Source organism: Schistocerca americana, chromosome 5, assembly GCF_021461395.2.
Source record: "Schistocerca americana isolate TAMUIC-IGC-003095 chromosome 5, iqSchAmer2.1, whole genome shotgun sequence".
NCBI lineage: Eukaryota > Metazoa > Arthropoda > Insecta > Orthoptera > Acrididae > Schistocerca > Schistocerca americana.
Window position 1 is genome coordinate 5,950,920 of NC_060123.1, and position 24,931 is coordinate 5,975,850.

Sequence of the window (24,931 nt, forward strand, 5' to 3'; positions counted from 1 at the left end):
TAGTGGATCGGAAATGTGATTGTCGTATCCCAAAAGAAAATCCTGTCATTTCCATAGAAACGTTACTCGATTTAGAAGGAAATGTCTTAGAACACATGGTACTCGTATTTCATAGCGACGCAATTTCCGTGTGAATTCGTCAATGTGTGGGAGTGAGGGATGCAATAAAGAAGGATTAGTGGATCGGAAATGAGATTGTCGTATCCCAAAAAAAAGTCCTGTCGTTTCCATAGAAACGTTACTTGATTTAGAAGGAGAAGTCATAGAACCCATAGTAATTCATAGCGACGCAACTTCCGTGTGAATTCGTCAATGTGTGGGAGTGAGGGATGCAGTAAAGAAGGATTGGTGGATCGGAAATGAGATTGTCGTATCCCAAAAGAAAATCCTGTCGTTTCCATAGAAACGTTACTCGATTTAGAATGAAATGTCTTAGAACACATAGTACTCGTATTTCATAGCGACGCAATTTCCGTGTGAATTCGTCAATGTGTGGGGGTGAGGGATATGGTAAAGAAGGATTAGTGGATCGGAAATGAGATTGTCGTATCCCAAAAGAAAATCCTGTCGTTTCCGTAGAAACGTTACTCGATTTAGAAGGAAATGTCTTAGAACACATAGTACTCGTATTTCATAGCGACGGAATTTCCGTGTGGATTCGTCAATGTTTGGGAGTGAGGGATGCAGTAAAGAAGGATTAGTGGATCGGAAATGAGATTGTCGTATCCCAAAAGAAAATCCTGTCGTTTCCATAGAAGCGTTACTCGATTTAGAAGGAAATGTCTTAGAACACATAGTTCTCGTATTTCATAGCGACGCAATTTCCGTGTGAATTCGTCAATGTGTGGGATTGAGGGATGCAGTAAAGAAGGATTAGTGGATCGGAAATGAGATTGTCGTATCCCAAATGAAAATTCTGTCGTTTCCATAGAAACGTTACTCGTTTTAGAAAGAAATGTCTTAGAACACATAGTATTTCATAGCGACGCAATTTCCGTGTGAATTCGTCAATGTTTGGGAGTGAGGGATGCGGGTAAAGATGGATTAGTGGATCGGAAATGTGATTGTCGTAACCCAAAAGAAAATCCTGTCGTTTCCATAGAAACGTTACTCGATTTAGAAGGAAATGTCTTAGAACACATAGTACTGGTATTTTATAGCGACGGAGTCTCCGTGTGAATTCGTCAATGTTTGGGAGTGAGGGATGCAGTAAAGAAGGATTAGTGGATCGGAAATGTGATTGTCGTAACCCAAAACAAAATCCTGTCGTTTCCATAGAAACGTTACTCGATTTAGAAGGAAATGTCTTAGAACATATAGTACTCGTATTTCATAGCGACGGAATTTCCGTGTGAATTCGTCAATGTTTGGGAGTGAGGGATGCAGTAAATAAGGATTAGTGGATCGGAAATGTGATTGTCGTATCCCCAAAGACAATCCTGTCGTTTCCATAGAAACGTTACTCGATTTAGAAGGAAATGTCTTAGAACACATAGTACTCGTATTTCATAGGGACGCAATTTCCGTGTGAACTCGTCAATGTGTGGGAGTGAGGGATGCAGTAAAGAAGGATTAGTGGATCGGAAATGTGATTGTCGTATCCCAAGAGAAGATCCTGTCGTTTCCATAGAAACGTTACTCGATTTAGAAGGAAATGTCTTAGAACACATAGTACTCGTATTTCATGGCGACGCAATTTCCGTGTGAACTCGTCAATGTGTGGGAGTGAGGGATGCAATGAAGAAGGATTAGTGGATCGGAAATGTGGTTGTCGTATCCCAAAAGAAAATCCTGTCGTTTCCATAGAAACGTTACTTGATTTAGAAGGAGAAGTCGTAGAACCCATTGTAATTCATAGCGACGCAATTTCCGTGTGAATTCGTCAATGTGTGGGAGTGAGGGATGCAGTAAAGAAGGATTAGTGGATCGGAAATGAGATTGTCGTATCCCAAAAAAAAGTCCTGTCGTTTCCATAAAAACGTTACTTGATTTAGAAGGAGAAGTCATAGAACCCATAGTAACTCATAGCGACGCAATTTCCGTGTGAATTCGTCAATGTGTGGGAGTGAGGGATGCAGTAAGGAAGGATTAGTGGATCGGAAAGGAGATTGTCGTATCCCAAAAGAAAATCCTGTCGTTTCCATAGAAACGTTACTCGATTTAGAAGGAAATGTCTTAGAACACATAGTACTCGTATTTCATAGCGACGCAATTTCCGTGTGAATTCGTCAATGTGTGGGAGTGAGGGATGCAGTAAAGAAGGATTAGTGGATCGGAAATGAGATTGTCGTATCCCAAAAAAAAGTCCCGTCGTTTCCATAGAAACGTTACTTGATTTAGAAGGAGAAGTCATAGAACCCATAGTAATTCATAGCGACGCAATTTCCGTGCGAATTCGTCAATGTGTGGGAGTGAGGGATGCAGTAAAGAAGGATTAGTGGATCGGAAATGAGATTGTCGTATCCCAAAAGAAAATCCTGTCGTTTCCATAGAAACGTTACTCGATTTAGAAGGAAATGTCTTAGAACACATAGTACTCGTATTTCATAGCGACGCAATTTCCGTGTGAATTCGTCAATGTGTGGGAGTGAGGGATGCAGTAAAGAAGGATTAGTGGATCGGAAATGAGATTGTCGTATCCCAAAAGAAAATCCTGTCGCTTCCATAGAAACGTTACTCGATTTAGAAGGAAATGTCTTAGAACACACGGTACTCGTATTTTATAGCGAAGGAATTTCCGTGTGAATTCGTCAATGTTTGGGAGTGAGGGATGCAGTAAAGAAGGATTAGTGGATCGGAAATGTGATTGTCGTATGCCAAAAGAAAATCCTGTCGTTTCCATAGAAACGTTACTCGATTTAGAAGGAAATGTCTTAGAACACATAGTACTCGTATTTCATAGCGACGCAATTTCCGTGTGAATTCGTCAATGTTTGGGAGTGAGGGATGCAGTAAAGAAGGATTAGTGGATCGGAAATGTGATTGTCGTATCCCAAAAGAAAATCCTGTCATTTCCATAGAAACGTTACTCGATTTAGAAGGAAATGTCTTAGAACACATAGTACTCGAATTTCATAGCGACGCAATTTCCGTGTGAATTCGTCAATGTGTGGGAGTGAGGGATGCAGTAAAGAAGGATTACTGGATCGGAAATGAGATTGTCGTATCCCAAAAGAAAATCCTGTCGTTTCCATTGAAACGTTACTCGATTTAGAAGGAAATGTCTTAGAACACATAGTAATTCATAGCGACGCAATTTCCGTGTGAATTCGTCAATGTTTGGGAGTGAGGGATGCAGTAAAGAAGGATTAGTGGATCTGAAATGAGATTGTCGTATCCCAAAAGAAAATCTTGTCGTTTCCATAGAAACGTTACTCGATTTAGAAGTAAATGTCTTAGAACACATAGTATTTCATAGCGGCGCAATTTCCGTGTGAATTCGTCAATGTTTGGGAGTGAGGGATGCAGTAAAGAAGGATTAGTGGATCGGAAATGAGATTGCCGTATCCCTAAAGAAAATCCTGTCGTTTCCATAGAAACGTTACTCGATTTAGAAGGAAATGTCTTAGAACACATAGTAATTCATAGCGACGCAATTTCCGTGTGAATTCGTCAATGTTTGGGAGTGAGGGATGCAGTAAAGAAGGATTAGTGGATCTGAAATGAGATTGTCGTATCCCAAAAGAAAATCTTGTCGTTTCCATAGAAACGTTACTCGATTTAGAAGTAAATGTCTTAGAACACATAGTATTTCATAGCGGCGCAATTTCCGTGTGAATTCGTCAATGTTTGGGAGTGAGGGATGCAGTAAAGAAGGATTAGTGGATCGGAAATGAGATTGTCGTATCCCAAAAGAAAATCCTGTCGTTTCCATTGAAACGTTACTCGATTTAGAAAGAAATGTCTTAGAACACATAGTATTTCATAGCGACCCAATTTCCGTGTGAATTCGTCAATGTTTGGGAGTGAGGGATGCAGGTAAAGATGGATTAGTGGATCGGAAATGTGATTGTCGTATCCCAAAAGAAAATCCTGTCGTTTCCATAGAAACGTTACTCGATTTAGAAGGAAATGTCTTAGAACACATAGTTCTCGTGTTTCACAGCGACGCAATTTCCGTGTGAATTCGTCAATGTATGGGAGTGAGGGATGCAGTAAAGAAGGATTAGTGGATCGGAAATGAGATTGTCGTATCCCAAAAAAAAGTCCCGTCGTTTCCATAGAAACGTTACTTGATTTAGAAGGAGAAGTCATAGAACCCATAGTAATTCATAGCGACGCAATTTCCGTGCGAATTCGTCAATGTGTGGGAGTGAGGGATGCAGTAAAGAAGGATTAGTGGATCGGAAATGAGATTGTCGTATCCCAAAAGAAAATCCTGTCGTTTCCATAGAAACGTTACTCGATTTAGAAGGAAATGTCTTAGAACACATAGTACTCGTATTTCATAGCGACGCAATTTCCGTGTGAATTCGTCAATGTGTGGGAGTGAGGGATGCAGTAAAGAAGGATTAGTGGATCGGAAATGAGATTGTCGTATCCCAAAAGAAAATCCTGTCGCTTCCATAGAAACGTTACTCGATTTAGAAGGAAATGTCTTAGAACACACAGTACTCGTATTTTATAGCGACGGAATTTCCGTGTGAATTCGTCAATGTTTGGGAGTGAGGGATGCAGTAAAGAAGGATTAGTGGATCGGAAATGTGATTGTCGTATGCCAAAAGAAAATCCTGTCGTTTCCATAGAAACGTTACTCGATTTAGAAGGAAATGTCTTAGAACACATAGTACTCGTATTTCATAGCGACGCAATTTCCGTGTGAATTCGTCAATGTTTGGGAGTGAGGGATGCAGTAAAGAAGGATTAGTGGATCGGAAATGTGATTGTCGTATCCCAAAAGAAAATCCTGTCATTTCCATAGAAACGTTACTCGATTTAGAAGGAAATGTCTTAGAACACATAGTACTCGAATTTCATAGCGACGCAATTTCCGTTTGAATTCGTCAATGTGTGGGAGTGAGGGATGCAGTAAAGAAGGATTACTGGATCGGAAATGAGATTGTCGTATCCCAAAAGAAAACGCTGTCGATTCCATAGAAACGTTACTCGATTTAGAAGGGGAAGTCATAGAACCCATAGTAATTCATAGCGACGCAATTTCCGTGTGAATTCGTCAATGTTTGGGGGTGAGGGATGCAGTAAAGAAGGATTAGTGGATCGGAAATGTGATTGCCGTATCCCTAAAGAAAATCCTGTCGTTTCCATAGAAACGTTACTCGATTTAGAAGGAAATGTCTTAGAACACATAGTAATTCATAGCGACGCAATTTCCGTGTGAATTCGTCAATGTTTGGGAGTGAGGGATGCAGTAAAGAAGGATTAGTGGATCTGAAATGAGATTGTCGTATCCCAAAAGAAAATCTTGTCGTTTCCATAGAAACGTTACTCGATTTAGAAGTAAATGTCTTAGAACACATAGTATTTCATAGCGGCGCAATTTCCGTGTGAATTCGTCAATGTTTGGGAGTGAGGGATGCAGTAAAGAAGGATTAGTGGATCGGAAATGAGATTGTCGTATCCCAAAAGAAAATCCTGTCGTTTCCATTGAAACGTTACTCGATTTAGAAAGAAATGTCTTAGAACACATAGTATTTCATAGCGACCCAATTTCCGTGTGAATTCGTCAATGTTTGGGAGTGAGGGATGCAGGTAAAGATGGATTAGTGGATCGGAAATGTGATTGTCGTATCCCAAAAGAAAATCCTGTCGTTTCCATAGAAACGTTACTCGATTTAGAAGGAAATGTCTTAGAACACATAGTTCTCGTATTTCATAGCGACGCAATTTCCGTGTGAATTCGTCAATGTATGGGAGTGAGGGATGCAGTAAAGAAGGATTAGTGGATCGGAAATGAGATTGTCGTATCCCAAAAGAAAATTCTGTCGTTTCCATAGAAACGTTACTCGATTTAGAAAGAAATGTCTTAGAACACATAGTATTTCATAGCGACGCAATTTCCGTGTGAATTCGTCAATGTTTGGGAGTGAGGGATGCGGGTAAAGATGGATTAGTGGATCGGAAATGTGATTGTCGTATCCCAAAACAAAATCCTGTCGTTTCCATAGAAACGTTACTCGATTTAGAAGGAAATGTCTTAGAACATATAGTACTCGTATTTCATAGCGACGGAATTTCCGTGTGAATTCGTCAATGTTTGGGAGTAAGGGATGCAGTAAAGAAGGATTAGTGGATCGGAAATGTGATTGTCGTAACCCAAAACAAAATCCTGTCGTTTCCATAGAAACGTTACTCGATTTAGAAGGAAATGTCTTAGAACATATAGTACTCGTATTTCATAGCGACGGAATTTCCGTGTGAATTCGTCAATGTTTGGGAGTGAGGGATGCAGTAAATAAGGATTAGTGGATCGGAAATGTGATTGTCGTATCCCCAAAGACAATCCTGTCGTTTCCATAGAAACGTTACTCGATTTAGAAGGAAATGTCTTAGAACACATAGTACTCGTATTACATAGGGACGCAATTTCCGTGTGAACTCGTCAATGTGTGGGAGTGAGGGATGCAGTTAAGAAGGATTAGTGGATCGGAAATGTGATTGTCGTATCCCAAGAGAAGATCCTGTCGTTTCCATAGAAACGTTACTCGATTTAGAAGGAAATGTCTTAGAACACATAGTACTCGTATTTCATGGCGACGCAATTTCCGTGTGAACTCGTCAATGTGTGGGAGTGAGGGATGCAATGAAGAAGGATTAGTGGATCGGAAATGTGGTTGTCGTATCCCAAAAGAAAATCCTGTCGTTTCCATAGAAACGTTACTTGATTTAGAAGGAGAAGTCGTAGAACCCATTGTAATTCATAGCGACGCAATTTCCGTGTGAATTCGTCAATGTGTGGGAGTGAGGGATGCAGTAAAGAAGGATTAGTGGATCGGAAATGAGATTGTCGTATCCCAAAAAAAAGTCCTGTCGTTTCCATAAAAACGTTACTTGATTTAGAAGGAGAAGTCATAGAACCCATAGTAACTCATAGCGACGCAATTTCCGTGTGAATTCGTCAATGTGTGGGAGTGAGGGATGCAGTAAAGAAGGATTAGTGGATCGGAAAGGAGATTGTCGTATCCCAAAAGAAAATCCTATCGTTTCCATAGAAACGTTACTCGATTTAGAAGGAAATGTCTTAGAACACATAGTACTCGTATTTCATAGCGACGCAATTTCCGTGTGAATTCGTCAATGTGTGGGAGTGAGGGATGCAGTAAAGAAGGATTAGTGGATCGGAAATGAGATTGTCGTATCCCAAAAAAAAGTCCCGTCGTTTCCATAGAAACGTTACTTGATTTAGAAGGAGAAGTCATAGAACCCATAGTAATTCATAGCGACGCAATTTCCGTGCGAATGCGTCAATGTGTGGGAGTGAGGGATGCAGTAAAGAAGGATTAGTGGATCGGAAATGAGATTGTCGTATCCCAAAAGAAAATCCTGTCGTTTCCATAGAAACGTTACTCGATTTAGAAGGAAATGTCTTAGAACACATAGTACTCGTATTTCATAGCGACGCAATTTCCGTGTGAATTCGTCAATGTGTGGGAGTGAGGGATGCAGTAAAGAAGGATTAGTGGATCGGAAATGAGATTGTCGTATCCCAAAAGAAAATCCTGTCGCTTCCATAGAAACGTTACTCGATTTAGAAGGAAATGTCTTAGAACACACAGTACTCGTATTTTATAGCGACGCAATTTCCGTGTGAATTCGTCAATGTTTGGGAGTGAGGGATGCAGTAAAGAAGGATTAGTGGATCGGAAATGTGATTGTCGTATGCCAAAAGAAAATCCTGTCGTTTCCATAGAAACGTTACTCGATTTAGAAGGAAATGTCTTAGAACACATAGTACTCGTATTTCATAGCGACGCAATTTCCGTGTGAATTCGTCAATGTTTGGGAGTGAGGGATGCAGTAAAGAAGGATTAGTGGATCGGAAATGTGATTGTCGTATCCCAAAAGAAAATCCTGTCATTTCCATAGAAACGTTACTCGATTTAGAAGGAAATGTCTTAGAACACATAGTACTCGAATTTCATAGCGACGCAATTTCCGTGTGAATTTGTCAATGTGTGGGAGTGAGGGATGCAGTAAAGAAGGATTACTGGATCGGAAATGAGATTGTCGTATCCCAAAAGAAAATCCTGTCGTTTCCATTGAAACGTTACTCGATTTAGAAGGAAATGTCTTAGAACACATAGTAATTCATAGCGACGCAATTTCCGTGTGAATTCGTCAATGTTTGGGAGTGAGGGATGCAGTAAAGAAGGATTAGTGGATCTGAAATGAGATTGTCGTATCCCAAAAGAAAATCTTGTCGTTTCCATAGAAACGTTACTCGATTTAGAAGTAAATGTCTTAGAACACATAGTATTTCATAGCGGCGTAATTTCCGTGTGAATTCGTCAATGTTTGGGAGTGAGGGATGCAGTAAAGAAGGATTAGTGGATCGGAAATGAGATTGCCGTATCCCTAAAGAAAATCCTGTCGTTTCCATAGAAACGTTACTCGATTTAGAAGGAAATGTCTTAGAACACATAGTAATTCATAGCGACGCAATTTCCGTGTGAATTCGTCAATGTTTGGGAGTGAGGGATGCAGTAAAGAAGGATTAGTGGATCTGAAATGAGATTGTCGTATCCCAAAAGAAAATCTTGTCGTTTCCATAGAAACGTTACTCGATTTAGAAGTAAATGTCTTAGAACACATAGTATTTCATAGCGGCGCAATTTCCGTGTGAATTCGTCAATGTTTGGGAGTGAGGGATGCAGTAAAGAAGGATTAGTGGATCGGAAATGAGATAGTCGTATCCCAAAAGAAAATCCTGTCGTTTCCATTGAAACGTTACTCGATTTAGAAAGAAATGTCTTAGAACACATAGTATTTCATAGCGACCCAATTTCCGTGTGAATTCGTCAATGTTTGGGAGTGAGGGATGCAGGTAAAGATAGATTAGTGGATCGGAAATGTGATTGTCGTATCCCAAAAGAATATCCTGTCGTTTCCATAGAAACGTTACTCGATTTAGAAGGAAATGTCTTAGAACACATAGTTCTCGTATTTCATAGCGACGCAATTTCCGTGTGAATTCGTCAATGTATGGGAGTGAGGGATGCAGTAAAGAAGGATTAGTGGATCGGAAATGAGATTGTCGTATCCCAAAAGAAAATTCTGTCGTTTCCATAGAAACGTTACTCGATTTAGAAAGAAATGTCTTAGAACACATAGTATTTCATAGCGACGCAATTTCCGTGTGAATTCGTCAATGTTTGGGAGTGAGGGATGCGGGTAAAGATGGATTAGTGGATCGGAAATGTGATTGTCGTAACCCAAAAGAAAATCCTGTCGTTTCCATAGAAACGTTACTCGATTTAGAAGGAAATGTCTTAGAACACATAGTACTGGTATTTTATAGCGACGGAGTCTCCGTGTGAATTCATCAATGTTTGGGAGTGAGGGATGCAGTAAAGAAGGATTAGTGGATCGGAAATGTGATTGTCGTAACCCAAAACAAAATCCTGTCGTTTCCATAGAAACGTTACTCGATTTAGAAGGAAATGTCTTAGAACATATAGTACTCGTATTTCATAGCGACGGAATTTCCGTGTGAATTCGTCAATGTTTGGGAGTGAGGGATGCAGTAAATAAGGAATAGTGGATCGGAAATGTGATTGTCGTATCCCCAAAGACAATCCTGTCGTTTCCATAGAAACGTTACTCGATTTAGAAGGAAATGTCTTAGAACACATAGTACTCGTATTTCATAGGGACGCAATTTCTGTGTGAACTCGTCAATGTGTGGGAGTGAGGGATGCAGTAAAGAAGGATTAGTGGATCGGAAATGTGATTGTCGTATCCCAAGAGAAGATCCTGTCGTTTCCATAGAAACGTTACTCGATTTAGAAGGAAATGTCTTAGAACACATAGTACTCGTATTTCATGGCGACGCAATTTCCGTGTGAACTCGTCAATGTGTGGGAGTGAGGGATGCAATGAAGAAGGATTAGTGGATCGGAAATGTGATTGTCGTATCCCAAAAGAAAATCCTGTCGTTTCCATAGAAACGTTACTTGATTTAGAAGGAGAAGTCATAGAACCCATTGTAATTCATAGCGACGCAATTTCCGTGTGAATTCGTCAATGTGTGGGAGTGAGGGATGCAGTAAAGAAGGATTAGTGGATCGGAAATGAGATTGTCGTATCCCAAAAAAAAGTCCTGTCGTTTCCATAAAAACGTTACTTGATTTAGAAGGAGAAGTCATAGAACCCATAGTAATTCATAGCGACGCAATTTCCGTGTGAATTCGTCAATGTGTGGGAGTGAGGGATGCAGTAAAGAAGGATTAGTGGATCGGAAAGGAGATTGTCGTATCCCAAAAGAAAATCCTGTCGTTTCCATAGAAACGTTACTCGATTTAGAAGGAAATGTCTTAGAACACATAGTACTCGTATTTCATAGCGACGCAATTTCCGTGTGAATTCGTCAATGTGTGGGAGTGAGGGATGCAGTAAAGAAGGATTAGTGGATCGGAAATGAGATTGTCGTATCCCAAAAAAAAGTCCCGTCGTTTCCATAGAAACGTTACTTGATTTAGAAGGAGAAGTCATAGAACCCATAGTAATTCATAGCGACGCAATTTCCGTGCGAATTCGTCAATGTGTGGGAGTGAGGGATGCAGTAAAGATGGATTAGTTGATCGGAAATGAGATTGTCGTATCCCAAAAGAAAATCCTGTCGTTTCCATAGAAACGTTACTCGATTTAGAAGGAAATGTCTTAGAACACATAGTACTCGTATTTCATAGCGACGCAATTTCCGTGTGAATTCGTCAATGTGTGGGAGTGAGGGATGCAGTAAAGAAAGATTAGTGGATCGGAAATGAGATTGTCGTATCCCAAAAGAAAATCCTGTCGCTTCCATAGAAACGTTACTCGATTTAGAAGGAAATGTCTTAGAACACACAGTACTCGTATTTTATAGCGACGGAATTTCCGTGTGAATTCGTCAATGTTTGGGAGCGAGGGATGCAGTAAACAAGGATTAGTGGATCGGAAATGTGATTGTCGTATGCCAAAAGAAAATCCTGTCGTTTCCATAGAAACGTTACTCGATTTAGAAGGAAATGTCTTAGAACACATAGTACTCGTATTTCATAGCGACGCAATTTCCGTGTGAATTCGTCAATGTTTGGGAGTGAGGGATGCAGTAAAGAAGGATTAGTGGATCGGAAATGTGATTGTCGTATCCCAAAAGAAAATCCTATCATTTCCATAGAAACGTTACTCGATTTAGAAGGAAATGTCTTAGAACACATAGTACTCGAATTTCATAGCGACGCAATTTCCGTGTGAATTCGTCAATGTGTGGGAGTGAGGGATGCAGTAAAGAAGGATTACTGGATCGGAAATGAGATTGTCGTATCCCAAAAGAAAACGCTGTCGATTCCATAGAAACGTTACTCGATTTAGAAGGGGAAGTCATAGAACCCATAGTAATTCATAGCGACGCAATTTCCGTGTGAATTCGTCAATGTTTGGGAGTGAGGGATGCAGTAAAGAAGGATTAGTGGATCGGAAATGTGATTGCCGTATCCCTAAAGAAAATCCTGTCGTTTCCATTGAAACGTTACTCGATTTAGAAGGAAATGTCTTAGAACACATAGTAATTCATAGCGACGCAATTTCCGTGTGAATTCGTCAATGTTTGGGAGTGAGGGATGCAGTAAAGAAGGATTAGTGGATCGGAAATGAGATTGTCGTATCCCAAAAGAAAATCCTGTCGTTTCTATTGAAACGTTACTCGATTTAGAAAGAAATGTCTTAGAACACATAGTTTTTCATAGCGACCCAATTTCCGTGTGAATTCGTCAATGTTTGGGAGTGAGGGATGCAGGTAAAGATGGATTAGTGGATCGGAAATGTGATTGTCGTATCCCAAAAGAAAATCCTGTCGTTTCCATAGAAACGTTACTCGATTTAGAAGGAAATGTCTTAGAACACATAGTACTCGTATTTCATATCGACGGAATTTCCGTGTGAATTCGTCAATGTTTGGGAGTGAGGGATGCAGTAAAGAAGGATTAGTGGATCGGAAATGTGATTGTCGTATCTCAAAAGAAAATCCTGTCGTTTCCGTAGAAACGTTACTCGATTTAGAAGGAAATGTCTTAGAACACATAGTACTCGTATTTCATAGCGACGCAATTTCCGTGTGAATTCGTCAATGTGTGGGAGTGAGGGATGCAGTAAAGAAGGATTAGTGGATCGGAAATGAGATTGTCGTATCCCAAAAGAAAATTCTGTCGTTTCCATAGAAACGTTACTCGATTTAGAAAGAAATGTCTTAGAACACATAGTATTTCATAGCGACGCAATTTCCGTGTGAATTCGTCAATGTTTGGGAGTAAGGGATGCGGGTAAAGAAGGATTAGTGGATCGGAAATGTGATTGTCGTATCCCAAAAGAAAATCCTGTCGTTTCCATAGTAACGTTACTTGATTTAGATGGAAATGTCTCAGAACACATAGTACTCGTATTTCATAGCGACGGAATTTCCGTGTGAATTCGTCAATGTGTGGGAGTGAGGGATGCAGTAAAGAAGGATTAGTGGATCGGAAATGAGATTGTCGTATCCCAAAAGAAAATCCTGTCGTTTCCATAGAAACGTTACTCGATTTAGAAAGAAATGTCTTAGAACACGTAGTATTTCATAGCGACGCAATTTCTGTGTGAATTCGTCAATGTTTGGGAGTGAGGGATGCGGGTAAAGATGGATTAGTGGATCGGAAATGTGATTGTCGTATCCCAAAAGAAAATCCTGTAGTTTCCATAGAAACGTTACTCGATTTAGAAGGAAATGTCTTAGAACACATAGTACTCGTATTTCATAGCGACGGAATTTCCGTGTGAATTCGTCAATGTTTGGGAGTGAGGGATGCAGTAAAGAAGGATTAGTGGATCGGAAATGAGATTGTCGTATCCCAAAAGAAAATCCTGTCGTTTCCATAGAAACGTTACTCGATTTAGAAGGAAATGTCTTAGATCACATAGTACTCGTATTTCATAGGGACGGAATTTCCGTGTGAATTCGTCAATGTTTGGGAGTGAGGGATGCAGTAAAGAAGGATTAGTGGATCGGAAATGAGATTGTCGTATCCCAAAAGAAAATCCTGTCGTTTCCATAGAAACGTTACTCGATTTAAAAGGAAATGTCTTAGAACACATAGTTCTCGTATTTCATAGCGACGCAATTTCCGTGTGAATTCGTCAATGCGTGGGAGTGAGGGATGCAGTAAAGAAGGATTAGTGGATCGGAAATGAGATTGTCGTATCCCAAAAGAAAGTTCTGTCGTTTCCATAGAAACGTAACTCGTTTTAGAAAACAAATGTCTTAGAACACATAGTATTTCATAGCGACGCAATTTCCGTGTGAATTCGTCAATGTTTGGGAGTGAGGGATGCGGGTAAAGATGGATTAGTGGATCGGAAATGTGATTGTTGTAACCCAAAAGAAAATCCTGTCGTTTCCATAGAAACGTTACTCGATTTAGAAGGAAATGTCTTAGAACACATAGTACTCGTATTTTATAGCGACGGAGTCTCCGTGTGAATTTGTCAATGTTTGGGAGTGAGGGATGCAGTAAAGTAGGATTAGTGGATCGGAAATGTGATTGTCGTAACCCAAAACAAAATCCTGTCGTTTCCATAGAAACGTTACTCGATTTAGAAGGAAATGTCTTAGAACATATAGTACTCGTATTTCATAGCGACGGAATTTCCGTGTGAATTCGTCAATGTTTGGGAGTGAGGGATGCAGTAAATAAGGATTAGTGGATCGGAAATGTGATTGTCGTATCCCCAAAGACAATCCTGTCGTTTCCATAGAAACGTTACTCGATTTAGAAGGAAATGTCTTAGAACACATAGTACTCGTATTTCATAGGGACGCAATTTCCGTGTGAACTCGTCAATGTGTGGGAGTGAGGGATGCAGTAAAGAAGGATTAGTGGATCGGAAATGTGATTGACGTATCCCATGAGAAGATCCTGTCGTTTCCATAGAAACGTTACTCGATTTAGAAGGAAATGTCTTAGAACACATAGTACTCGTATTTCATGGCGACGCAATTTCCGTGTGAACTCGTCAATGTGTGGGAGTGAGGGATGCAATGAAGAAGGATTAGTGGATCGGAAATGTGATTGTCGTATCCCAAAAGGAAATCCTGTCGTTTCCATAGAAACGTTACTTGATTTAGAAGGAGAAGTCATAGAACGCATTGTAATTCATAGCGACGCAATTTCCGTGTGAATTCGTCAATGTGTGGGAGTGAGGGATGCAGTAAAGAAGGATTAGTGGATCGGAAATGAGATTGTCGTATCCCAAAAAAAAGTCCTGTCGTTTCCATAAAAACGTTACTTGATTTAGAAGGAGAAGTCATAGAACCCATAGTAATTCATAGCGACGCAATTTCCGTGTGAATTCGTCAATGTGTGGGAGTGAGGGATGCAGTAAAGAAGGATTAGTGGATCGGAAAGGAGATTGTCGTATCCCAAAAGAAAATCCTGTCGTTTCCATAGAAACGTTACTCGATTTAGAAGGAAATGTCTTAGAACACATAGTACTCGTATTTCATAGCGACGCAATTTCCGTGTGAATTCGTCAATGTGTGGGAGTGAGGGATGCAGTAAAGAAGGATTAGTGGATCGGAAATGAGATTGTCGTATCCCAAAAGAAAATTCTGTCGTTTCCATAGAAACGTTACTCGTTTTAGAAAGAAATGTCTTAGAACACATAGTATTTCATAGCGACGCAATTTCCGTGTGAATTCGTCAATGTTTGGGAGTGAGGGATGCGGGTAAAGATGGATTAGTGGATCGGAAATGTGATTGTCGTAACCCAAAAGAAAATCCTGTCGTTTCCATAGAAACGTTACTCGATTTAGAAGGAAATGTCTTAGAACACATAGTACTCGTATTTTATAGCGACGGAGTCTCCGTGTGAATTCGTCAATGTTTGGGAGTGAGGGATGCAGTAAAGAAGGATTAGTGGATCGGAAATGTGATTGTCGTAACCCAAAACAATATCCTGTCGTTTCCATAGAAACGTTACTTGATTTAGAAGGAAATGTCTTAGAACATATAGTACTCGTATTTCATAGCGATGGAATTTCCGTGTGAATTCGTCAATGTTTGGGAGTGAGGGATGCTGTAAATAAGGATTAGTGGATCGGAAATGTGATTGTCGTATCCCCAAAGACAATCCTGTCGTTTCCATAGAAACGTTACTCGATTTAGAAGGAAATGTCTTAGAACACATAGTACTCGTATTTCATAGGGACGCAATTTCCGTGTGAACTCGTCAATGTGTGGGAGTGAGGGATGCAGTAAAGAAGGATTAGTGGATCGGAAATGTGATTGTCGTATCCCATGAGAAGATCCTGTCGTTTCCATAGAAACGTTACTCAATTTAGAAGGAAATGTCTTAGAACACATAGTACTCGTATTTCATGGCGACGCAATTTCCGTGTGAACTCGTCAATGTGTGGGAGTGAGGGATGCAATGAAGAAGGATTAGTGGATCGGAAGTGTGATTGTCGTATCCCAAAAGAAAATCCTGTCGTTTCCATAGAAACGTTACTTGATTTAGAAGGAGAAGTCATAAAACCCATTGTAATTCATAGCGACGCAATTTCCGTGTGAATTCGTCAATGTGTGGGAGTGAGGGATGCAGTAAAGAAGGATTAGTGGATCGGAAATGAGATTGTCGTATCCCAAAAAAAGTCCTGTCGTTTCCATAAAAACGTTACTTGATTTAGAAGGAGAAGTCATAGAACCCATAGTAATTCATAGCGACGCAATTACCGTGTGAATTCGTCAATGTGTGGGAATGAGGGATGCAGTAAAGAAGGATTAGTGGATCGGAAATGAGATTGTCGTATCCCAAAAAAAGTCCTGTCGTTTCCATAAAAACGTTACTTGATTTAGAAAAAGAAGTCATAGAACCCATAGTAATTCATAGCGACGCAATTTCCGTGCGAATTCGTCAATGTGTGGGAATGAGGGATGCAGTAAAGAAGGATTAGTGGATCGGAAATGAGATTGTCGTATCCCAAAAGAAAATCCTGTCGTTTCCATAGAAACGTTACTCGATTTAGAAGGAAATGTCTTAGAACACATAGTACTCGTATTTCATAGCGACGCAATTTCCGTGTGAATTCGTCAATGTGTGGGAGTGAGGGATGCAGTAAAGAAGGATTAGTGGATCGGAAATGTGATTGTCGTATGCCAAAAGAAAATCCTGTCGTTTCCATAGAAACGTTACTCGATTTAGAAGGAAATGTCTTAGAACACATAGTACTCGTATTTCATAGCGACGCAATTTCCGTGTGAATTCGTCAATGTGTGGGAGTGAGGGATGCAGTAAAGAAGGATTACTGGATCGGAAATGAGATTGTCGTATCCCAAAAGAAAACGCTGTCGATTCCATAGAAACGTTACTCGATTTAGAAGGGGAAGTCATAGAACCCATAGGAATTCATAGCGACGCAATTTCCGTGTGAATTCGTCAATGTTTGGGAGTGAGGGATGCAGTAAAGAAGGATTAGTGGATCGGAAATGTGATTGCCGTATCCCTAAAGAAAATCCTGTCGTTTCCATAGAAACGTTACTCGATTTAGAAGGAAATGTCTTAGAACACATAGTAATTCATAGCGACGCAATTTCCGTGTGAATTCGTCAATGTTTGGGAGTGAGGGATGCAGTAAAGAAGGATTAGTGGATCTGAAATGAGATTGTCGTATCCCAAAAGAAAATCTTGTCGTTTCCATAGAAACGTTACTCGATTTAGAAATAAATGTCTTAGAACACATAGTATTTCATAGCGGCGCAATTTCCGTGTGAATTCGTCAATGTTTGGGAGTGAGGGATGCAGTAAAGAAGGATTAGTGGATCGGAAATGAGATTGTCGTACCCCAAAAGAAAATCCTGTCGTTTCCATTGAAACGTTACTCGATTTAGAAAGAAATGTCTTAGAACACATAGTATTTCATAGCGACCCAATTTCCGTGTGAATTCGTCAATGTTTGGGAGTGAGGGATGCAGGTAAAGATGGATTAGTGGATCGGAAATGTGATTGTCGTATCCCAAAAGAAAATCCTGTCGTTTCCACAGAAACGTTACTCGATTTAGAGGGAAATGTCTTAGAACACATAGTACTCGTATTTCATATCGACGGAATTTCCGTGTGAATTCGTCAATGTTTGGGAGTGAGGGATGCAGTAAAGAAGGATTAGTGGATCGGAAATGTGATTGTCGTATCCCAAAAGAAAATTCTGTCGTTTCCGTAGAAACGTTACTCGATTTAGAAGGAAATGTCTTAGAACACATAGTACTCGTATTTCATAGCGACGCAATTTCCGTGTGAATTCGTCAATGTGTGGGAGTGAGGGATGCAGTAAAGAAGGATTAGTGGATCGGAAATGAGATTGTCGTATCCCAAAAGAAAATTCTGTCGTTTCCATAGAAACGTTACTCGATTTAGAAAGAAATGTCTTAGAACACATAGTATTTCATAGCGACGCAATTTCCGTGTGAATTCGTCAATGTTTGGGAGTGAGGGATGCGGGTAAAGAAGGATTAGTGGATCGGAAATGTGATTGTCGTATCCCAAAAGAAAATCCTGTCGTTTCCATAGTAACGTTACTTGATTTAGAAGGAAATGTCTTAGAACACATAGTACTCGTATTTCATAGCGACGCAATTTCCGTGTGAATTCGTCAATGTGTGGGAGTGAGGGATGCAGTAAAGAAGGATTAGTGGATCGGAAATGAGATTGTCGTATCCCAAAAAAAAGTCCTGTCGTTTCCATAAAAACGTTACTTGATTTAGAAGGAGAAGTCATAGAACCCATAGTAATTCATAGCGACGCAATTTCCGTGTGAATTCGTCAATGTGTGGGAGTGAGGGATGCAGTAAAGAAGGATTAGTGGATCGGAAATGTGATTGTCGTATCTCAAAAGAAAATCCTGTCGTTTCCGTAGAAACGTTACTCGATTTAGAAGGAAATGTCTTAGAACACATAGTACTCGTATTTCATAGCGACGCAATTTCCGTGTGAATTCGTCAATGTGTGGGAGTGAGGGATGCAGTAAAGAAGGATTAGTGGATCGGAAATGAGATTGTCGTATCCCAAAAGAAAATTCTGTCGTTTCCATAGAAACGTTACTCGATTTAGAAAGAAATGTCTTAGAACACATAGTATTTCATAGCGACGCAATTTCCGTGTGAATTCGTCAATGTTTGGGAGTAAGGGATGCGGGTAAAGAAGGATTAGTGGATCGGAAATGTGATTGTCGTATCCCAAAAGAAAATCCTGTCGTTTCCATAGTAACGTTACTTGATTTAGATGGAAATGTCTCAGAACACATAGTACTCGTATTTCATAGCGACGGAATTTCCGTGTGAATTCGTCAATGTGTGGGAGTGAGGGATGCAGTAAAGAAGGATTAGTGGATCGGAAATGAGATTGTCGTATCCCAAAAGAAAATCCTGTCGTTTCCATAGAAACGTTACTCGATTTAGAAAGAAATGTCTTAGAACACGTAGTATTTCATAGCGACGCAATTTCTGTGTGAATTCGTCAATGTTTGGGAGTGAGGGATGCGGGTAAAGATGGATTAGTGGATCGGAAATGTGATTGTCGTATCCCAAAAGAAAATCCTGTAGTTTCCATAGAAACGTTACTCGATTTAGAAGGAAATGTCTTAGAACACATAGTACTCGTATTTCATAGCGACGGAATTTCCGTGTGAATTCGTCAATGTTTGGGAGTGAGGGATGCAGTAAAGAAGGATTAGTGGATCGGAAATGAGATTGTCGTATCCCAAAAGAAAATCCTGTCGTTTCCATAGAAACGTTACTCGATTTAGAAGGAAATGTCTTAGATCACATAGTACTCGTATTTCATAGGGACGGAATTTCCGTGTGAATTCGTCAATGTTTGGGAGTGAGGGATGCAGTAAAGAAGGATTAGTGGATCGGAAATGAGATTGTCGTATCCCAAAAGAAAATCCTGTCGTTTCCATAGAAACGTTACTCGATTTAAAAGGAAATGTCTTAGAACACATAGTTCTCGTATTTCATAGCGACGCAATTTCCGTGTGAATTCGTCAATGCGTGGGAGTGAGGGATGCAGTAAAGAAGGATTAGTGGATCGGAAATGAGATTGTCGTATCCCAAAAGAAAGTTCTGTCGTTTCCATAGAAACGTAACTCGTTTTAGAAAACAAATGTCTTAGAACACATAGTATTTCATAGCGACGCAATTTCCGTGTGAATTCGTCAATGTTTGGGAGTGAGGGATGCGGGTAAAGATGGATTAGTGGATCGGAAATGTGATTGTTGTAACCCAAAAGAAAATCCTGTCGTTTCCATAGAAACGTTACTCGATTTAGAAGGAAATGTCTTAGAACACATAGTACTCGTATTTTATAGCGACGGAGTCTCCGTGTGAATTTGTCAATGTTTGGGAGTGAGGGATGCAGTAAAGTAGGATTAGTGGATCGGAAATGTGATTGTCGTAACCCAAAACAAAATCCTGTCGTTTCCATAGAAACGTTACTCGATTTAGAAGGAAATGTCTTAGAACATATAGTACTCGTATTTCATAGCGACGGAATTTCCGTGTGAATTCGTCAATGTTTGGGAGTGAGGGATGCAGTAAATAAGGATTAGTGGATCGGAAATGTGATTGTCGTATCCCCAAAGACAATCCTGTCGTTTCCATAGAAACGTTACTCGATTTAGAAGGAAATGTCTTAGAACACATAGTACTCGTATTTCATAGGGACGCAATTTCCGTGTGAACTCGTCAATGTGTGGGAGTGAGGGATGCAGTAAAGAAGGATTAGTGGATCGGAAATGTGATTGACGTATCCCATGAGAAGATCCTGTCGTTTCCATAGAAACGTTACTCGATTTAGAAGGAAATGTCTTAGAACACATAGTACTCGTATTTCATGGCGACGCAATTTCCGTGTGAACTCGTCAATGTGTGGGAGTGAGGGATGCAATGAAGAAGGATTAGTGGATCGGAAATGTGATTGTCGTATCCCAAAAGGAAATCCTGTCGTTTCCATAGAAACGTTACTTGATTTAGAAGGAGAAGTCATAGAACGCATTGTAATTCATAGCGACGCAATTTCCGTGTGAATTCGTCAATGTGTGGGAGTGAGGGATGCAGTAAAGAAGGATTAGTGGATCGGAAATGAGATTGTCGTATCCCAAAAAAAAGTCCTGTCGTTTCCATAAAAACGTTACTTGATTTAGAAGGAGAAGTCATAGAACCCATAGTAATTCATAGCGACGCAATTTCCGTGTGAATTCGTCAATGTGTGGGAGTGAGGGATGCAGTAAAGAAGGATTAGTGGATCGGAAAGGAGATTGTCGTATCCCAAAAGAAAATCCTGTCGTTTCCATAGAAACGTTACTCGATTTAGAAGGAAATGTCTTAGAACACATAGTACTCGTATTTCATAGCGACGCAATTTCCGTGTGAATTCGTCAATGTGTGGGAGTGAGGGATGCAGTAAAGAAGGATTAGTGGATCGGAAATGAGATTGTCGTATCCCAAAAGAAAATTCTGTCGTTTCCATAGAAACGTTACTCGTTTTAGAAAGAAATGTCTTAGAACACATAGTATTTCATAGCGACGCAATTTCCGTGTGAATTCGTCAATGTTTGGGAGTGAGGGATGCGGGTAAAGATGGATTAGTGGATCGGAAATGTGATTGTCGTAACCCAAAAGAAAATCCTGTCGTTTCCATAGAAACGTTACTCGATTTAGAAGGAAATGTCTTAGAACACATAGTACTCGTATTTTATAGCGACGGAGTCTCCGTGTGAATTCGTCAATGTTTGGGAGTGAGGGATGCAGTAAAGAAGGATTAGTGGATCGGAAATGTGATTGTCGTAACCCAAAACAATATCCTGTCGTTTCCATAGAAACGTTACTTGATTTAGAAGGAAATGTCTTAGAACATATAGTACTCGTATTTCATAGCGATGGAATTTCCGTGTGAATTCGTCAATGTTTGGGAGTGAGGGATGCTGTAAATAAGGATTAGTGGATCGGAAATGTGATTGTCGTATCCCCAAAGACAATCCTGTCGTTTCCATAGAAACGTTACTCGATTTAGAAGGAAATGTCTTAGAACACATAGTACTCGTATTTCATAGGGACGCAATTTCCGTGTGAACTCGTCAATGTGTGGGAGTGAGGGATGCAGTAAAGAAGGATTAGTGGATCGGAAATGTGATTGTCGTATCCCATGAGAAGATCCTGTCGTTTCCATAGAAACGTTACTCAATTTAGAAGGAAATGTCTTAGAACACATAGTACTCGTATTTCATGGCGACGCAATTTCCGTGTGAACTCGTCAATGTGTGGGAGTGAGGGATGCAATGAAGAAGGATTAGTGGATCGGAAGTGTGATTGTCGTATCCCAAAAGAAAATCCTGTCGTTTCCATAGAAACGTTACTTGATTTAGAAGGAGAAGTCATAAAACCCATTGTAATTCATAGCGACGCAATTTCCGTGTGAATTCGTCAATGTGTGGGAGTGAGGGATGCAGTAAAGAAGGATTAGTGGATCGGAAATGAGATTGTCGTATCCCAAAAAAAGTCCTGTCGTTTCCATAAAAACGTTACTTGATTTAGAAGGAGAAGTCATAGAACCCATAGTAATTCATAGCGACGCAATTACCGTGTGAATTCGTCAATGTGTGGGAATGAGGGATGCAGTAAAGAAGGATTAGTGGATCGGAAATGAGATTGTCGTATCCCAAAAAAAGTCCTGTCGTTTCCATAAAAACGTTACTTGATTTAGAAAAAGAAGTCATAGAACCCATAGTAATTCATAGCGACGCAATTTCCGTGCGAATTCGTCAATGTGTGGGAATGAGGGATGCAGTAAAGAAGGATTAGTGGATCGGAAATGAGATTGTCGTATCCCAAAAGAAAATCCTGTCGTTTCCATAGAAACGTTACTCGATTTAGAAGGAAATGTCTTAGAACACATAGTACTCGTATTTCATAGCGACGCAATTTCCGTGTGAATTCGTCAATGTGTGGGAGTGAGGGATGCAGTAAAGAAGGATTAGTGGATCGGAAATGTGATTGTCGTATGCCAAAAGAAAATCCTGTCGTTTCCATAGAAACGTTACTCGATTTAGAAGGAAATGTCTTAGAACACATAGTACTCGTATTTCATAGCGACGCAATTTCCGTGTGAATTCGTCAATGTGTGGGAGTGAGGGATGCAGTAAAGAAGGATTACTGGATCGGAAATGAGATTGTCGTATCCCAAAAGAAAACGCTGTCGATTCCATAGAAACGTTACTCGATTTAGAAGGGGAAGTCATAGAACCCATAGGAATTCATAGCGACGCAATTTCCGTGTGAATTCGTCAATGTTTGGGAGTGAGGGATGCAGTAAAGAAGGATTAGTGGATCGGAAATGTGATTGCCGTATCCCTAAAGAAAATCCTGTCGTTTCCATAGAAACGTTACTCGATTTAGAAGGAAATGTCTTAGAACACATAGTAATTCATAGCGACGCAATTTCCGTGTGAATTCGTCAATGTTTGGGAGTGAGGGATGCAGTAAAGAAGGATTAGTGGATCTGAAATGAGATTGTCGTATCCCAAAAGAAAATCTTGTCGTTTCCATAGAAACGTTACTCGATTTAGAAATAAATGTCTTAGAACACATAGTATTTCATAGCGGCGCAATTTCCGTGTGAATTCGTCAATGTTTGGGAGTGAGGGATGCAGTAAAGAAGGATTAGTGGATCGGAAATGAGATTGTCGTACCCCAAAAGAAAATCCTGTCGTTTCCATTGAAACGTTACTCGATTTAGAAAGAAATGTCTTAGAACACATAGTATTTCATAGCGACCCAATTTCCGTGTGAATTCGTCAATGTTTGGGAGTGAGGGATGCAGGTAAAGATGGATTAGTGGATCGGAAATGTGATTGTCGTATCCCAAAAGAAAATCCTGTCGTTTCCACAGAAACGTTACTCGATTTAGAGGGAAATGTCTTAGAACACATAGTACTCGTATTTCATATCGACGGAATTTCCGTGTGAATTCGTCAATGTTTGGGAGTGAGGGATGCAGTAAAGAAGGATTAGTGGATCGGAAATGTGATTGTCGTATCCCAAAAGAAAATTCTGTCGTTTCCGTAGAAACGTTACTCGATTTAGAAGGAAATGTCTTAGAACACATAGTACTCGTATTTCATAGCGACGCAATTTCCGTGTGAATTCGTCAATGTGTGGGAGTGAGGGATGCAGTAAAGAAGGATTAGTGGATCGGAAATGAGATTGTCGTATCCCAAAAGAAAATTCTGTCGTTTCCATAGAAACGTTACTCGATTTAGAAAGAAATGTCTTAGAACACATAGTATTTCATAGCGACGCAATTTCCGTGTGAATTCGTCAATGTTTGGGAGTGAGGGATGCGGGTAAAGAAGGATTAGTGGATCGGAAATGTGATTGTCGTATCCCAAAAGAAAATCCTGTCGTTTCCATAGTAACGTTACTTGATTTAGAAGGAAATGTCTTAGAACACATAGTACTCGTATTTCATAGCGACGCAATTTCCGTGTGAATTCGTCAATGTGTGGGAGTGAGGGATGCAGTAAAGAAGGATTAGTGGATCGGAAATGAGATTGTCGTATCCCAAAAAAAAGTCCTGTCGTTTCCATAAAAACGTTACTTGATTTAGAAGGAGAAGTCATAGAACCCATAGTAATTCATAGCGACGCAATTTCCGTGTGAATTCGTCAATGTGTGGGAGTGAGGGATGCAGTAAAGAAGGATTAGTGGATCGGAAAGGAGATTGTCGTATCCCAAAAGAAAATCCTGTCGTTTCCATAGAAACGTTACTCGATTTAGAAGGAAATGTCTTAGAACACATAGTACTCGTATTTCATAGCGACGCAATTTCCGTGTGAATTCGTCAATGTGTGGGAGTGAGGGATGCAGTAAAGAAGGATTAGTGGATCGGAAATGAGATTGTCGTATCCCAAAAGAAAATTCTGTCGTTTCCATAGAAACGTTACTCGTTTTAGAAAGAAATGTCTTAGAACACATAGTATTTCATAGCGACGCAATTTCCGTGTGAATTCGTCAATGTTTGGGAGTGAGGGATGCGGGTAAAGATGGATTAGTGGATCGGAAATGTGATTGTCGTAACCCAAAAGAAAATCCTGTCGTTTCCATAGAAACGTTACTCGATTTAGAAGGAAATGTCTTAGAACACATAGTACTCGTATTTTATAGCGACGGAGTCTCCGTGTGAATTCGTCAATGTTTGGGAGTGAGGGATGCAGTAAAGAAGGATTAGTGGATCGGAAATGTGATTGTCGTAACCCAAAACAATATCCTGTCGTTTCCATAGAAACGTTACTTGATTTAGAAGGAAATGTCTTAGAACATATAGTACTCGTATTTCATAGCGATGGAATTTCCGTGTGAATTCGTCAATGTTTGGGAGTGAGGGATGCTGTAAATAAGGATTAGTGGATCGGAAATGTGATTGTCGTATCCCCAAAGACAATCCTGTCGTTTCCATAGAAACGTTACTCGATTTAGAAGGAAATGTCTTAGAACACATAGTACTCGTATTTCATAGGGACGCAATTTCCGTGTGAACTCGTCAATGTGTGGGAGTGAGGGATGCAGTAAAGAAGGATTAGTGGATCGGAAATGTGTTTGTCGTATCCCATGAGAAGATCCTGTCGTTTCCATAGAAACGTTACTCAATTTAGAAGGAAATGTCTTAGAACACATAGTACTCGTATTTCATGGCG